The following is a 17,977-nucleotide window of genomic DNA, read 5'->3' on the forward strand; positions in this document are numbered from 1 at the left end:
TTTAATAAATTTAGCGTCGAAGATACTTTATTTGAATCTCTCCATATCATGAGTGAAATTTCTGCACTATTTTGCAAAAAAAAAATTTATGATATTATGGGAATGGTTCCCATAACATTATAGGAATAGTTCCCATAACATTATAGGAATAGTTCCCATAATATTATAGGAATAGTTTCCATACCATTATGAGAATAGTTCCCATAATAGTATGGGGATGATTCCCATACCATTATGGGAATGGTTCCACCAATGATATGGGAATAGTTCCCATAATATTATGGGAATGGATCCCATATTGGTTTAGAAACTATTCCAATAGCATTATGTGAATGGTTCCCATAATTGTATAGGAATTTTATCCATACTATTATAGGGATGGATCTCATAATATATGGAAAGCATCCCTATAATAGTATGGGTACAGTTCCTACACCATTATGGAAACTATTCCCATAATGCATAGCAAAACTTCCCATAATTTTCTTTCCGTGTATGTTTATTTGAGTCATTGACTTATGGGGTTCCTCAATTAAATGAAATTGCTGTCACCCCGTTAATTTTTTTTAAACGCTGATTCGATGCATATTTTGATTGATTTCTATGGAGAGGCATCCAAAGAACCCAAAAAAGCAAAAAACCCAATTTCGTAAAAAAAATAACTTACGGGGTTTCTCAAATAAACGATTCAACTGACACACTTTTCTCCACTATTATTCACATATATATTGATATATATACATTAAATCTACTCAAGATTGTTTTCAGCTGAGTCATTTTTTTTACAAGCGTAGGATGGGTACATCCACGTGTTGAAATGCCATTGGAAGATTATTCCCAAGACATAATATAACGTATATGTATATATGAATATAAAGTGGGGGAATTGAGGGCATCAGAAATGATGGTGCGTAAAATAATGTGCAGGAGCATCTAGCCGTAACATATCGCCCTTTCGAGTGAAAATTAAATTCAGCCAACTCACGTCCTGGATATAGGCGTCATCAACTATTTCAACGCATGCGTATACTTTTGTATACATATGGTCATGTAAACAAACATTACATAATTAAGATATATATATATTTATAGAAATAGAACGGTTGGATTTTTATTGGAAAAGCTTTACGCGCTTACATTATATAAGATATAGATCAACAACATTCATATAAATGTATATAGTAAATGACATTCAGAATATATTTCAGAATCATTACATTCCCTGTGGTTTTTATCCTCAACACTATCTATATCCATAAAAGTGTTGCGTGAAACGCACGTTGTATCCACAAGTTGTTTTACACTACTAAGTAGTAAAGCGCGTGTGCGTGCGTGTGTACACTACTAACGTATTGTGATTGACGCTTTGGTATAACGACCTTTTACTACTAATACAACTCCTACCACTATTACTATTACTATACTATCACTACTATTACTACTACTAAATACAACGACACCCTAAAATATTTTCATCCCCTAATCTAACGTGTCCCTTTTTCCCGTAATTGAGGCGAGATTTGTAAATTCTTCGGCCCTTTGTAAAATCGATGAGTCGCAGGGAACAAACGCCGCCCATAATTCCGAAGAGTAGAACAAATGAATACAGACAGTAAAGAGTAAAAATAAAAAATAAATGAGTTTCTTCCTCTTAGAGTTTTTGTCTATTTATTTTTTATTTTAAATTATCGTGATCGTCTCGGTTGAGTCGATAAATAAGTGTAACATCCGTTGGTCCATTCAGCTTCTTCAAAGCTTATCGTGTGTATAGAAAAGTTACGTTCAACTGTCAGAGTAGAGAACAGCGGACGAAGTCATTTCTCGCGGTGAACCGGAAGTCCGCTATTATGTAATGCAAATGTCAATTTCCGGGGGGACATTGTACATGTCCGGTATATATTGCTATTACTACTACGTCAATTCTTCATTTTACTCCGTACACTTTATTTATTTATTTATTTATTTATCTATTTATATATATATACATATATACGTACATGTGTTATTATTATTACGGTAGTAACGTGTTTTATATATATGTATATATATATATATTTATATTGAGAAAGCCCATGCAAGGATAAAAATTCCTGGTGGGCGTCTTCTCAACCATATACCTTCCCATTGATACCCACACGGTCATTCATGAATCCACGAGACCGTGAGAGGAAGTGACTACGCGCTGCGTTTCACTTATACATGTGTGAGAAATCGTGTGTAGGTGCAAGCACTCAACTTTGCACACCATATATGTACACACGAGACACTAAAGTGTCTACCTACGCGGACGGCCGCGTTTTTTATTCGCTTATATATATATTTCCTCTGTACACTACTTCCGGTGCATCCGTCATTCTCACGTCTTGCACAGCTAATTATCTACCAATCTACTGACTCATTCATTTACTGTTGTACAATCTACAACTTATTTTAATTCATTTATTTTCATTAATCTATTAATTGAATTTTTTTTTCTTTTTTTATGTTCATATTTATCTACTTCTCACGATACTTATTTTTTTGTCACTCAATGAGCTGAGATATTTAAAAAGAAAACGGTTAATTATTTATTTAGTTTACTTTTATTTTTTGTCTATTTTCATTCAACGAGTTTTTTAAAACAGAAACTCTTAACATTTATTTAGCGTCGTAGACTTGGTTAAATGCTATTTTTAACTCTAACCTAACACCAGAATAAATCCGCTGGAATTTGTCGGATAAATTAGGAGCAGTTAAATCTAACGGAGCTACTTGTGTGTCCTCAATTCATTTGTGTTTTTCCACTCATTTACTCTACTAGAGTCACATAAAATTTATATTATTCAAATATTTTTTTATTGCAGTCTTAAAAACTTTGAAGATTTTCGAGGATAATTGTCATGGAAATTTTTTATAATTTATTTATTTTCACATGACTATTCATTTGATGACGTGATTAAAGAAATTTAAGCATACTTATTAATGAAAAAATTATATGACTATGTGAAAATATATGTTCTGTGTGATTGATCAAAATATTCACTTGGATATGAATTCAAAAAATTTTTTTAATTCAGTATTCGTGAAAAATGAGTCATATATGATCATATATAGAGCATAGATGGAATATATATGAAAATTAGCTATATATGAAGCTCACATGCTCCTCATATGTTCCATATATGAGTCATGTGCCCAAAATATATTTATCATATATTCTCCATATGGGATTCATATATTTTCCATATAGGAATCATATACTTTCCACATGGGATTCATATATGCTCCATATATGATTCATATAAGCTTCATTCATATGTATTCTATGTATTCTCCATATATGAATCATATATTCTCTATATCTGAATCATATATTCTCCATATATGAATCATATACTCTCCCTATCGGATTCATACACTTTCCAGGTGGGATTCATATATGCTCTATATATGATTCATATAAGCTCCATATATGATTCATATAAGCTTCGTTCATATGTATTCTATGTATTCTCCATATATGAATCATATATTCTCCATATATGAATCATATATTCTCTATATCTGAATCATATATTCTCTATATATGAATCATATATTCTCTATATCTGAATCATATATTCTCCATATATGAATCATATATTCTCCATACATGAATCATATATTCTCCATACATGAATCATATACTCTCCATATGGGATTCATACATGCTCCATATATGAATCACATACTCTCCATATCGGATTCATATACTTTCCAGATGGGATTCATATAAACTTTATTCATAAACTATGTATTATCCACATATATGTCGTATATTCTCTATATCTGAATCATATTCTCTCCATATATGAATCATATATTCTCCATATGGGATTCATATATTTTAAATATATTCCATACATGACTCATATGATTCATATATGCTATATATGGGTACGTATGAAGAATTTATGGATCATATATCGAGCATATATGGTCATATATAATTCAATTTTCGAGAGTACTATTTTTTTTTTTTGAAAAACCTTTAATTAGTTTTTGATAATTGTGAGTTTATTAAAGTCTTGCTATGAAATTTCTCATGATTAAAAACTAATTATCCATGACACACAAAAATTCCCAATTAAAATTCCGGTTTTTCGGATAACTATCAGCTTTAAAATAAATATTATTTAAAATTCAATAATTAAACTTTGTGATTTAAAAAGATTTAACACAAATCATATATCAACTCACTTAATAATTCACTTAATTTATAGTGACTAAAATAGTTAACGTACAATTATAATTTTTGTACCACTAAATATTAACACATATATAAATTCCCAGGATCATCATATATGTTACATAAATGCACGATGACAGCCACCGGCTGGCTCTCATAAGCATGAATGAGAATATGACTCATCATAGTTTTTAACCGTTTAATTTGTTATAGTGTATATCTGTGGTGTAATTTAATATATCTACATGATATATAAAAAAATCCAATGTTTTATTGTCTTCTCTTTATTCACATTCTTGAACTATTTGTAATTTGATTTTTTATTTTTTTATTTAAATGAAAGCTGAAAAATTACAGGTTTATAGTGGCAATAAAGATTATGTTGATCAATCAACGAGTTTTATTTTTATTGTCTGTAAATACTGTAGTCGTGGGTTGTATTTAGAAAGTCCCAAAAGAAAAGATGCATTAGAAAGTGTTTTACTATCACCAACAGTCGACAGTAAGGCAATTATTCTTGAATGCTTAATCTGTCTAAGACTGTTGACTCTCTTATAGAGAGTTAACATATATTTTTAATATATACTAAAAAGTTTCCCTTAAAATTTTTTGCTCGTGTCATTTTTAAAGTCTTACTGAAAATCCGTGAATAAAATAATAAAATTAACTATTGTTTGTATATAATTACATGGAGAAAAATATTTAAGGAAATTTAATAAAACCTATGGGTTAAAAATTATAAATTTATAGTGCAAAGTTAAAACGCTATTTAGATTTTATTATTTTAACTATCTTGAGAACTTAATTATTCTTGTAATTAGTAATTTTTATTATGTGAATGCCGAAAAATATAATCTGCACTATTAAACTTTACTATCTATTTAATAAATCTTATTATGCAGTACAGTAAATTTTACTGTGTCATAATGGAATTGAATAAAATAAAATTTTCATTGGTTTTTAAATTCTTTATTATTATCTATATTATTAAGAGAATAAGGAAAATTTTGTTCCCGCCATATCTATATGATAGAATTAGTTAATGTTATTGAAATTGGTATCATTAGATAGGTCTTGACTTGAATTTATGCCTTTTCATACTTTAAACTCTTTTTAATTGCCAAGTATTGAGATAAATAGATTTATCTATATCACTCGAATTACATTTAAATTACGCGGGAAAAAAGACGATCGCATTTATTTTCTTTAAATAAATTAATACTTTAATTATTCTGTCACTAAATATGACTGAATGTCACTGAATATATAGCTATATTATTTATATCACGTTACTTATTCCAAAATGACAGATTTTTAATCTCCTTTTTGGTTTTATGAAGCTTCTCAAAACCAAAAAAGTGTGCATAGAAAAAATAAGGATTCATTGACATAAAAATCTTGACTCGCCTAAAGAAAATTTTTACTTACCCCAAGAAATTTTTTGCATTGTGAATTGAAAACAAAAATTTATTCAGAACTAGAAAAAATTACTTGGTACAAGGAATTATTTCTTGACCAAAAAAATCTTTTCTCGCCCCAAGACAATTTTTGTATTTAATTGATAATGCATAAAATTTCTTGGTGCAAATTAAAATTTTGTTGCGGCAAGAAATCCTTTTTTTCTGCGTATTTTATAAATTTAGTAGTGATATTTGAGCAGTCACGTAGTGACGACAGGTTGCTCGTTATTATTAATATGATTATTATTTATAAGATGTGGATTAGTGTTGGTGTGAATTTAAATATTTTAAAAATAATTTGGCTGTGCCGAGATTCGAACCCTGATCTCCCGCGCGCGAATTCTGTCCTCAGCCTGACGGTCCGAAGTCTCTTTTGAACGAAAGTCTCTGAACTTGTAATACATATTTTTATACGCAATCTCTACCAATTGTTAATTTTATCTGTCAGCTTTAGAAAAATTACAAACTGTATATTAATTTGTTAGTTGCCGTCTAGTACTCAATACTATTCTATTGATCCGATTTACAGAAATTGCTATACAAATAGTAACTTTTGCATATTGTATAGTATTTAGTACATACTTTTAGTTAATTTATATATTTTTACAGAATAAAAATCGTTAAATCGTATAATTAAATGTATTACTCAACGTTTAGTAATAATTTAATATACTTTTAACAAAAATAGATATTCTATCAATAACGAACACGAATGAAATAGTAATAAAAGTAATAATATATCAAGTTTTAAAATAAACATATACTATTAATTATCAATTTATGACTTTTACTATACATTTGGTAATAAATAATAAAACTAATGCATATGTTGGTTTACATTAGTATCTTTTACTAAAATATACAAAACATTAATAGATTTTCGCGGCTAATTTTCTCCGTGTAAATAAAAAGTTATAAATATCTCTTAATGTGTCATGCAATCCAAACAAACCCGTCGCTAGATTACTTATTGTTAAGTATTACTACAAAAATAATTATGTTCGGGTAACCCTAATTGCATTTGTTGTTTTGTCGGCGACACTATGGCGCCCACCGACGCTTAATTCGGTGCCAGCTGGCCCGAATAATTACTAAATGTATATCCAAGAATACAAGAGACTCGCGTCATTTTTTCCTGGCTCATGCACTTTTGTGTACACGTATCTCACCTTGGACATAACAATGTTAATAATAATAAGCAGTAGTAGCAGTAGTAGTAGTAGTAGTAGTAATAATAATAATAATAATAATAATAATAATAATAAATATATAAGTGGCGCGCGAGGGTGCAAGAGAAAAAAAAAGATAAAGATTGTATATAGAAAAGAAAAGACGCAAAACGCGAATAACATCTGCCGGGCGCAACAATCTCCAACACCTGCTGTCTGGTAGTCGCGTGCTCTTGCTTTTGCTATACCCCTACAGTCTGCTCCATAAGAATAAACTTTACTTCGACCACCATGAGATTTTAAAAAATATTTCTTTTTTCTTTATACTTTTTTTTGGCGAAACTTCATTACTACTTATCGCCTCGATCATTATTTAAATATTGGTTTAGGTCGAGAGCCCATTTTTTTAATCGTCTTTTGGTTTTAGAACTTGGTCTAAAGAATATATATATGAATCAGAATTATATGTTAGCTCGGTTGAAGTAAAAGACGCTCTATTATTTGAGTGGTTTATCACGTCGAAAATAACAAATCAAAATCGTTAGTTTTTCAAAATTCAGTATATTATAATATGTATTCAATTATTGCTAAATTTGTTATGATTTTACGTAGAATACTGAGTAATCATTCCCGGTCATAATATTTGATCATTATAATTCTCGGCACAAAAATCCGAAGATATTGATGAGAATTCCCTTCAAAAATCAGTGACAATTTTTGACGATTTATCGAAATTTTTTCTAATTAATCAGGATATTTTGTTGGGGATATTTTTGTAGGGACCAAGCTATGGATGTTATTGCCTATAGGTCCTGAAAATTTTTTTGTTGCCCCAAGAAAAATTTCGTTTTCAATTCATAATGAAAAAATTTTGATAAATCCAAAAGTGCACGACTCTTCATGCTAATTTGCAAAAAAAAAAGTAAAATGTACACTAAAAGTTTTAAGGACAATGTTTTTTTCCTTTCTATTACACTAGAAATTCAAATTTCGCTCCAAAAAATAGTCAGATGTATTTTTTCGCGCAGGCGCGACTGGTGTGATGACAGTATATGCAAAAAACATATATAGACATACAAAATTAAGTTCTTTTTATTAATTATAATTAAACGGGGCCGAATTTGATGGCAATTCATGACACACTTCTTCTTCTGCCTTAAAATAATCTTTTTAAAAAAAAAGTGATCCAAATAATGGCTTTTTTTCTCGAGTTTTTGTGTTTACGGGTTACGGACACATTTTCTTCTGCTTGACGGGAAATTTATTTTTTACATTTTGATGTTTTTTTAGTTATTTAATACATTAAATTTGTCTTCATAAGTAATAAAATTAATCCTTATTAATTTCTCTATCCGATGATGTGTAACTCGGTTAAGCTCCGTGGACTAACAAAAGTAAAACAGTAAAAACAGCAGCGAAAAACGGGCAAACTGAATTTTTCGATCGTAAAGCACTCTAATGCTTCGCATTAAGAGTCGTGCAAACTTTCTTGGGACAAATAAAAATTTTCTTGGGTCGAGTAAAACTTTTTTGCCCCAAGAAATGATTTTTTTCTGCGTGATATTTCCTTGTCGCGGATATTATGACCGGTTACCGTTGAGTAATTAATGTTATTGTTTAAATTATATTATCAGGCCTTGTTTTCATTGATTTAACATATGAAAGTTTATTTTGAATTTATGGCAATTATGTAAATAACCCGGGTGTGTATGGGCTGCAGGCTAGACTGTCCTGAGACTGCGTCGCTTTAGTTACGTCAAAGAGATTGTTGTTGCGAACGAGAGATTTAAACCAATGGAGAAAGTTAAATTGCAACAGAGATTACTCTCACTTAATCAGAAGAGAGTCAAATTTTTGAGTAAATAGTATTATATTTTGATAAATAGAGAGGGTTTTTTTTTTGACAAAGTTTAAATATTTTTTAATTCTGGAAAAAATTTATATTTATAAATGAAGAGAAATTTTTCATGCCCGCGCTAACCGCGAAAAATAATGAACACATTCGCGTAGAACTCATTAGCATAAGACTCAGTGAGCTTTGGAAGATTTTCATATTTTCTACTTTCAAAATCAATATCCCATTGATCTAATTTTTTTTTTTTCTAATCTCTAATATATTCGAATCTGTCATATCATCAATTTACGTTGGCGGTAACTGCAAAAATAAAATGAATGCCCAGCGACTTTGTCGGGTATATCGCTTGTGTATTACCACAAAATAATTGACTTAAAATCCAACCTACTTTAGTAAAATTAATCACTATAGGATGTATTTTGATGAATATATATAAAAATGGTCAGTGGTTAATTTATAAAAAATATAAAAGGAAGAGATCGTTAGAGGGAACATCTGTCGGCAGGTGGTTGGTCCGGAAGGTCTTTGGCACCGTACATTTGCAATTGCCGAGAGTCAACAAGAAAATAACCTCGTTCAGGCAAAACCTTAAATTTCTTTAAATGCAGTATCATCAATTGTAAACACTCGGTTGCACTCGAGCGCGACTTTGTTTCAATTACGAAAAAAATAAAAAAAATATTAAAGATTTACTTGTAATGCTCGAGAGGTTACAACGTGCCAGGTGAACATTTTAGTGGTTACAACATGAGCAGATGGTTTTATGCTCTGAGTTTAGTGTATACGTTGATGATGCCCGTACGTTGCACTTTGAGCACCTTACTTTTTATTTTTATTTTTTTTAACTTCTCTTTCTCTTCATTCTCATTCTCGATAAACATTTTCATCAACAGACCTCCTATCTTCTCTTCTCTTCTCTGCTCTTCTCTACTCTCTCTTTTTAGTCTCGCTTTACTTTTACCGAGCTAAAGACTTTCAGACGGGCTTCACCGGTTCGGATCAACCCGTGCACTTTAACCAGACTGGCCAATATAACCGCGTGCGGTCGTACGACCAGAAGATACCACCTGCCTCGGGCGCACTTAATTGCGTGCCAGCACACCGGTGTCTTAATTCACGTTCTCACACCACCGATAAGATGAGAATGAAAAATCATAAGTCTCATCAACTTGCATTTATATATATGTACATACACATATATTTTATTTTTTTATGCTCAATCACTCTTTTATAAATAAACATCAGATATAATATACTGACATATATATTGTGTACGTGACAAAAACATAAAAGCTGAGTTAACTCAGCTCATAATGATGATTAATTGAATTATTATTAGATAAATTAACTTTAATAACCACCACAATAGATCAAGTACGAATAACTTGTCTTCTGACACTGCACATTGGTCCCAAATGACCATTAGTCAACAGAATCAATATCTTTAGGTATTCCCACAGCTGTCTCAACTTTTACCCAAAAGGGAATCAGCCCTCTTTAGATCTCATATATATGCTTCCGCATATGCGCAAACTAATTTTTTGGGGCGCGTGTACATATATATGTGTTATACTATGCATACTATTTTTTCTCCCTTTCGGTATATTATACAGTTTTCAAAGTAGTTCGATTATTGTATCCCAAACTGCCCGAAATATTTCAAATAAATCATTTTACTGCTACTATACAAGCAGCTGCAGTGTCAACGGCAGCTTCACTTTCTCATATCTCCTTCATATTTTCATGTCCTATACATAGATATATATATATATAAACAACACAAATTACATTAAAAAACAGCTGTTGTATGAATTTGACCACTGGGATTAACGTACAAGTTTTTTTTTTTTTTTCTAGATTGACATTTTTTTTCTGAAAAAATATTTATTTAATACAACAGTTGTACAACGTAGAAGACATTGAGCACCACGCACAATTTTTTTTTTATATATTCTTTACTATAGCCTCATAGTAGTCGAATTTAATGGCACGTGGTCGGCAGGTGAGCACCGCGAGCCACAGCTGCACCCGCGAAAAAAGATCCCTGTCTTCGAATCCCATTTAACTCTCCCTCTTATTTCTTACTCTCAACTTATTTTTCTCTTTATTCACCTTTTTATTCTTACACTAAATAATTTCTTTGTACTTTATCCTTATTCTTATACTTTATGATCTCATGCTTAAACCAGCCTTTAAAGTAAAGCATTACATTTTAAAAACAACTTTTCACAGTTCAACAGATAAAAGATAGAAAGCTTTTTCAAAGAGTTTTATGTAACTAGAGTATGAGAAAGGCTCTTTATTGACTGAGATATCAAGTGATAGAGATGAAAAAAAAAAAAAAAAAAATAGAAAAGAATGAAAAAAAAAAAAAATTTACTTGTTCAGTAACCGAAGAGAGGAAAGTGCACCTGTACTTGCGCATCAATCATGTTAATATAATGTTTTACCGAGTGCAACGAACGTATCAACATTCAATGAAGTTGGCCGGAAGTCGTGCGTATGTAAAAGAACCTTACGCAATTACATACGAACTTGGGCATTAAGTATTGAATATATAAATAACTCTGTGGAATTCCATCGGTATTATTTTTGCTCAAATTATTACAACGGTCATTTATTTATTTACACTAATTTTTTTTTTTTTTTTTAATAAAAAGAGAAGAAATTTCTCGCGGCAAAACCGCGAAAAACAATTACAATCATTGTGCAATAAAGTTGGAGTATATACGTATAAAAGCAATTACGAGGCGCCAGTCGGTGTAATTACGTTGATTTTTTTTCCTTTCCGTTCTCTCTCTTGATTATTCATTGCAATCATGCCGAAGTAGCCTTGCATAAGTTACTGTTTCCGCGATCTGAAGGTCTTTTTCTTCAATTGTTTGTTTGTATCGTAATCATTATTATCTGTATTATCATTATCATAATCGTCATTATTTTGTTTTTATTTATAAACATCAATATGTATTTTTAAAAAATAGCTTCTTTTTTTTTTGCAAAAGCCAATAATAATACGCGGTGACTCATAGATTCCTATGATAAAACGGATAATATATTATCTAAAGAATTTCTCGGCGATGTATGTACATTTAGCAATGTATAGTTTTAATGTAAGTGCAATTTACTGCGCAGTTCGCATTGCTCGCGAGTGAGTTATGCGTGACGGTGCGTATACGCAATGGACAGGAGCGAAAGATTGATGTCACGGGCCCGACCGAGTTTTATGTGCTCTTGGCCTGATTCTCACTGTACTGCTTTGCTGAAGAATTAGAGGCACGACCAATTCTCTTGTAACCATTTCATTATATATTTTGAACCATCAATTTTTATTATACTTGTAGACATATGTACACATATATATATGTATTTTATTATTCAATTTTAATATGAGTAAACAAAAAAATTAAATTTAATAATCGAGCCATGACATTTTAGTTTAAATATATGGGCCATATATATTTGAATAGTAAATGAAATTGATAATGATATTTTGTATTGGGCTGCGTCAGCATTTAATCCTTAAATGACACTGTGAAATTACGCATGTGCCATTGCGGTGACATTTTGACCCCGGTGTAAAGAAATGACAAATACGCTAAGAGTTTTCAATATTTATTTTTGAATAAATTCTGGACACATATTTATTAGTTTTAGAAAAAAGCCTCAACTTTGATCATGTTTTTTTGGGTTTTCGAAAAAATAGAATTTTAGGCGCAAAAAATTTCTCGGGGTGAGTGGAAATTCTATGCGGAAAATCCTTTTTTTCTGTGTAAATAAAAGAAAAAATGCGAAAAAAAATTTTCGGGGATTCTACAGTTTCCGTGGCACTACCAAATAACCGCGAATTCTTGTAGAACTCAACGAAATAAGACGTTTTTAAGGAATAGAATTTTCTCGATATCTCGCTTAGTTTTCGAGAAAAATGTATTTAGAGGAGAATCCGATTTTTTAAAAAAAGTTAAAAATTTCATAGATTTTAATATTTTCAATTTTTGTTTTTTGTATTTTTTTTTTTGGAAATTACATTTAGAGACAAAAATTTTGAAAAAAAAATACCTCTGAATTGATCCATTTTTGAAGAAGTTATAAATATTTGAGAAAAAAGTCTTATTTCGCCGAGTTCTACGAAAATTTAGCGGTCATTTGGCGGCGCCACGGAAACCGTAGACTTCCCTACTTCTACTTAGTAAAAAATATTGTGTTAAAATCAACACAATCTGTATGTTAGAAACGGTCCACACAATATTTGTGTTATTTGTCAACACAGACTATTTGTGTTGAATTTCAACACAAAATTCGAGTAATATCAGAAGTAACTTCAACACTTTGTAAATGTTAATGGCGACACAAGAAAAATTTTAATTTTTACATTTTATTTTTGTACCATGAATTATTTTTAGGTTATTAAAAGTGTCAAGAAATATTATTTAACATTGAACTATTTTGTGACAGTAAACATGATTCGAAATTTAGCAGACAGTTAACGATTTTCGAATTTTTTTTTCAACAAATTAATTACGAAAAAAAAAAAAAATGAAAAATAAAAATATGCGCATGTAGAAAAATAAAAAAGCTACAGATGCAATTTTTAAAATATTTTTTTTTTTAAACTATGCGAATCATGAACTTTGTCAACTTTATTTTTTTATGTCCAATTGAAAATAAATAACAGCAATGTCTCAAAAATGATAACTAATAATCAAGCAGAACTGATGCTTAATGGCGCTTCCCGCGTGAATAGAAGAAAGACATTTTTTTTAACACATTTTAAATACCGCTTTAACACTTTTTTGTATTGATTTCAAAGTAACACTTGATGAATGTTGATAATTTCAATTTTTGTACCAGGTAACACTTTTAAAGTGTTGAATAGTACACGGAAACATTTACTGTTGCAGCACCAGGATTTTCCTGCAACTGCAACAAATCGGTCATGTCGCAGCAATAGTAATTTTTTTTCCGTGTAGATCGATTAAAAGTTTTAAAGTAACACAGAGAATTGTGTTGATTTAACACAAAAAATTTAACACGGATCGTTTTTAACACAGATACACAATATTTTTTACTGTGTTGTTTAAGTTCCGTAAGTGCACAGTAAAAAATATTGTGTAAAATCAACACAGTTTGTGTGTCAAAAACGGTTGACACGAAATTTGTGTTGAAATTTCGACACAAACTTTGTGTAACCCCTTTTTAACACATAAATTATGTTGAAATATCGCCACATGAGGGCGCAAAGAATTCCACAGTAACACACAAAATGTGTTAATGAAGAGTGTATAACAAATTTTTTATGTTACAAAAAGTGACACAAACTTTGTGTTAATTTAACACAAACCGTTTTCGACACAAATACACAATATTTTTTACTGTGTGGTTTTGCCAAAGAATATTTTTATTCTGAAGGACGAATGGTAATTTTTTCGTAGAAAATTCGGCTAGTTTCATTTCCCGCGGGAAAATTTTAAAAAATTGATTTAAAATCTTTTGGAATCGAAATGGCACTTGATGTCATTACAGGATTAATAAAAATTTTTCTAAACACAAACGTCTATAACTAATAATTATTATTAATGTAATCATTGTCAAGTGTGTAAAATATTTTCCATTACTAAGCGATCGAAAAATTTAAATAACTGAATCTAATTGGTCGCATCATCGTCACGAACTGACGTGACCGCGTGAGTGTAGTTTAAACCGAAAATTCTTGAGATTATTATATATTTCCTGGTGATATTCATTGAAATAAATAATTCAAGCGGAAGCAGTGGGGGATCATGTGCCGCCGAAACGCATGGAATTTCACATTTTAAATTTCATGTCACGTCATATAAGACGTCACGTGCATCAAATAATGCTTTTAATTCTCGTTTAGATTCCATGACGAACTTTTAAATTTATTATTTTTTTACATTTGCTAAATATTTTTTACATTTGATGAACTAATGATTACTGAGCTAGTAATTGAAAATATTTTCTTTTTAAATTCAAATAACAATTTTTTAAAATTACTGTCATTTTAAACGTATTTACAAAACTAATACACCTGTTCTTGTTTTCGTAGTAAACAACAAGTTTTTCAGTGCATAACAATAATAATAATAAAATAAATAGTGATAAGAGTTTAAAAAAAAACATGTAATAAAAAGTTGGAAATAAAGACCGCCCAAGGTCTTTTAGGTTTCTACTGAGGAAACATATTAGAAACTTATGTTGCATTGGTCCAAGTGCCGGTCACTTGGAAATTGTAAGTAAAAAAAATTTGATTCGCTTTTTAAAATCGATTTGATTGAAAAACTTTCAATTACAAAACATTTTTTTTTTTTAGCTATAAAATGATTAATTACGATTCGTAAAAAAGATGGTGCAAGTTTATCAGCCCGGACAATAATGCGGTCAATAAAAAATTTTGAGTTTAGATTTAATTAATTTTAAAATTTTGTTTGTAATATTTGAATAATGATTCTGAAAACTGAAAGCAAATAAATTTGCGGTAAAATGAGCGATTGAAAAAAAATTTCTCATTTTGCCCCGGGTCCCCTTATATATATATTGTATAATTTCAGTACACATATAATTTTAGATTGAGTGATTTAAAAGTATTGACAAGATTTATTCGGTCTACAAATATAAGAGATGTGAAAGATTTTACTTGAAAGAACTATAATTATATATAATGAATAGAAATTTGATAACAGAAAAAAAAAAAATTATACTGACAGTGACAGAATGGCGTGATTTGATGATACAGTTTATCTAAAGTTTAATAGATAAAGAATATCGCTGATAGATCATGTAAACGTAAGTTTACATTTCACAACTTTGCCGTATAGAATTAATCTTGTGTCTAGACGTAATTTCAAGAAAACTACGTCACCGTATTTCATGCCTTGCATAATATACACTTCAGCTGTAGTTATTATTATTATTATTATTATTATTATTATTATTATTATTATTATTATTATTATTATTATTATTATTATTATTATTATTATTATTATTATTATTATTATTATTGTTATTATTATTATTATTATTATTATTATTATTATTATTATTATTATTATTATTATTATTATTATTATTATTATTATTATTATTATTATTATTATTATTATTATTTATTTTATGATATAGTTATACATTAAACTAAAAATTTTTTAGCTACATACTGAGAAAAAAAATAACTTTTGTAAAAACAATATTAAGTAACTCAATAAAAATTATTGCATTATTAATTTCATATCTTTAAAGAATAATTTACTTGACAGAAAATAATCAAAATTTATTTACATCGAATTTCGCCAAAAAATAACATCGGCATAAATTGAACTGAACTCAGATTTCTTCGATTAAGAAAATTATTTTGAATGAAATCTTCGAATTTTTGCACGAAAAATATATGAGATTGAAAATTTCCAATAGCATAATTTTTTGTAGACAGAAAATCCAAAGTTTCTAAAAGTTATTTTTTATCTCAGTGCACTGTTAAAAATTTTCCTTGAAATTTAAAGCAAACTACTTGAAGTTATTAACGAGCTCAAATCAGCCAGAAATATAAAATATGATTATATCCATAACTTAAATTTCCTCGACATAAATGTCATAAAAATTAAAATGACAATGGACTTTATTTTATTTCATTTGAATAATTGGTTTTTTTTACCGTCCATAATTCAATTATTTTTAAATACTATTAATTCTAAAGCTGATAGTTTTTTGAAAAACCTGAATTCTCATTGAAAATTCTTCTTCTTCATGTATCATTAGTTTTTAATTACGAGAAATTTCATAGCATGACTTTAATAAGCTCCCAATTTTCAAAAACTAATTAAGGTTTTAAAAAAAACCTTCGCGGTGTATTTTTAAAATTTTTCCAGTCAATTACCGAGTCATTATCTTGATTAATCACAAAAAACACATTTTTGAATAATCCCATAGTATTTTCATCAAAGATTACGATTTAATTTTTTTGATTATGTCAACAAATCGATACGCATCTAAAGTAAATAAATTTAACAGTCATCCTTGAAAATCCGAAAATTTTTAACAATGTACAGTAATAATTTATCTACTTCATCCATCGACAAGCCTGATCTTCAAAAATAATAATCCATGTTCTTCAAAGTCATTTTAGGCACGGAAGTCAGGCAGGTCCGTAATACTGCTCATGAATGGTTTCAAGTTTTGGGATTGACAGGGATGCTCGTCCGGCGCTTAAATAAATTTATCTTTTGTAACGCCCTCTTGTACAATCGGGTTGTCAAGCCTTATCCTTTTTCGGAAAAGGTCCTTAAAGTCATCAGTCATTTTGTCATAAAGATACGAACCTCGGGGTGTAGCTGTGAGAAATAAAGTACCCAAAATTTAGTGTAAAAAAAAAATTCTATTTTCTCGTCACTATTTTTTATTACTATAACACACCATATACATATATAATGTAACATAATTTGGGCCATAGAATTTTTATTTATTATGGAAAACATTTTTTCGGCATTGATAAATGTTTTGAAAATTTCTTAGAAAAATTAGCTATGGTTTTTCCCAAAATACCACGTGTAGTAAATAATCTTTAAGTAGAGTCGAAGGACCTTTTCCTGTTTACAGTGGGTCCTTCTTTCAATAAATACGGGTGTTCTGTGTAAGACTTACACTCACAGCGAGGTAAACATTGCCGCTGCTAATCTTAAAATTTTTTATTTTTGAACACGTCATAATTCATAACTTGAGAATAGTCCAGTCCAGCTATGCCTCGGAGACCCAAGAAATTATTATAATAAAAAATCTAAAGAGATATCAGTGTGTATGTATATAAAGTAGGTAAAGAAAAGAGGAATGGAGGCATAAGCAAAGCGTCAGAAGAGCTATTGGGTTTAAAAAGAGAAGCCGACAAACGGAGCAGGTAGTTGGCGCCCCTGAAAGTTTCTCACGAGCAAATGACGATTTGCATGAATGGACGTTTAGGCAGCGGGGGAGTTCGGAGAGTTTAAGTTTTTCTGGTTTGGTTTCGTTTCGTTTCGTTCCGTTTCGTTATTATCTTCTTCTCTCTTTTCTTCTCATCTCTTCTCTTTTACAGCGGGAACTTTAGTAGGATTAACAAGCGCTCTCGCGCCTGCGGGTCTTGTCTTCTTTTCTCTTCTTGGAATGAAAACAAAGAGAGATATTCCATGACCGTTTTAACATTCTCTTACTATACTGAAAAGCTTTGGGGCCTTATTGCCGATGAGATAGCCTGAAAAATAGTAAACAGGGCCTTAAATCATTACTTCCTTATTATGTCACT

At 29.9% G+C, this 17,977-nt stretch overlaps 2 protein-coding genes across 2 annotated transcripts in view; one reads left to right on the plus strand and one right to left on the minus strand.

Moving 5' to 3' along the window:
- LOC130670898 (uncharacterized) overlaps positions 1 to 9,517 on the minus strand; it is a 57,819-nt gene extending 48,302 nt beyond the window's left edge. Inside the window, exon 1 of the mRNA XM_057474514.1 lies at positions 9,385 to 9,517. The gene's annotated coding sequence lies outside the window, so the exon portion shown is untranslated. The remainder of the gene's footprint in view (positions 1 to 9,384) is intronic.
- LOC130670888 (3-phosphoinositide-dependent protein kinase 1) overlaps positions 1 to 17,977 on the plus strand; it is a 143,345-nt gene that overhangs the window by 52,825 nt on the left and 72,543 nt on the right. The window lies entirely within an intron of this gene.

The sequence above is a fragment of the Microplitis mediator genome, chromosome 7 (genome assembly GCF_029852145.1).
Source record: "Microplitis mediator isolate UGA2020A chromosome 7, iyMicMedi2.1, whole genome shotgun sequence".
Classification (NCBI taxonomy): Eukaryota; Metazoa; Arthropoda; class Insecta; order Hymenoptera; family Braconidae; genus Microplitis; species Microplitis mediator.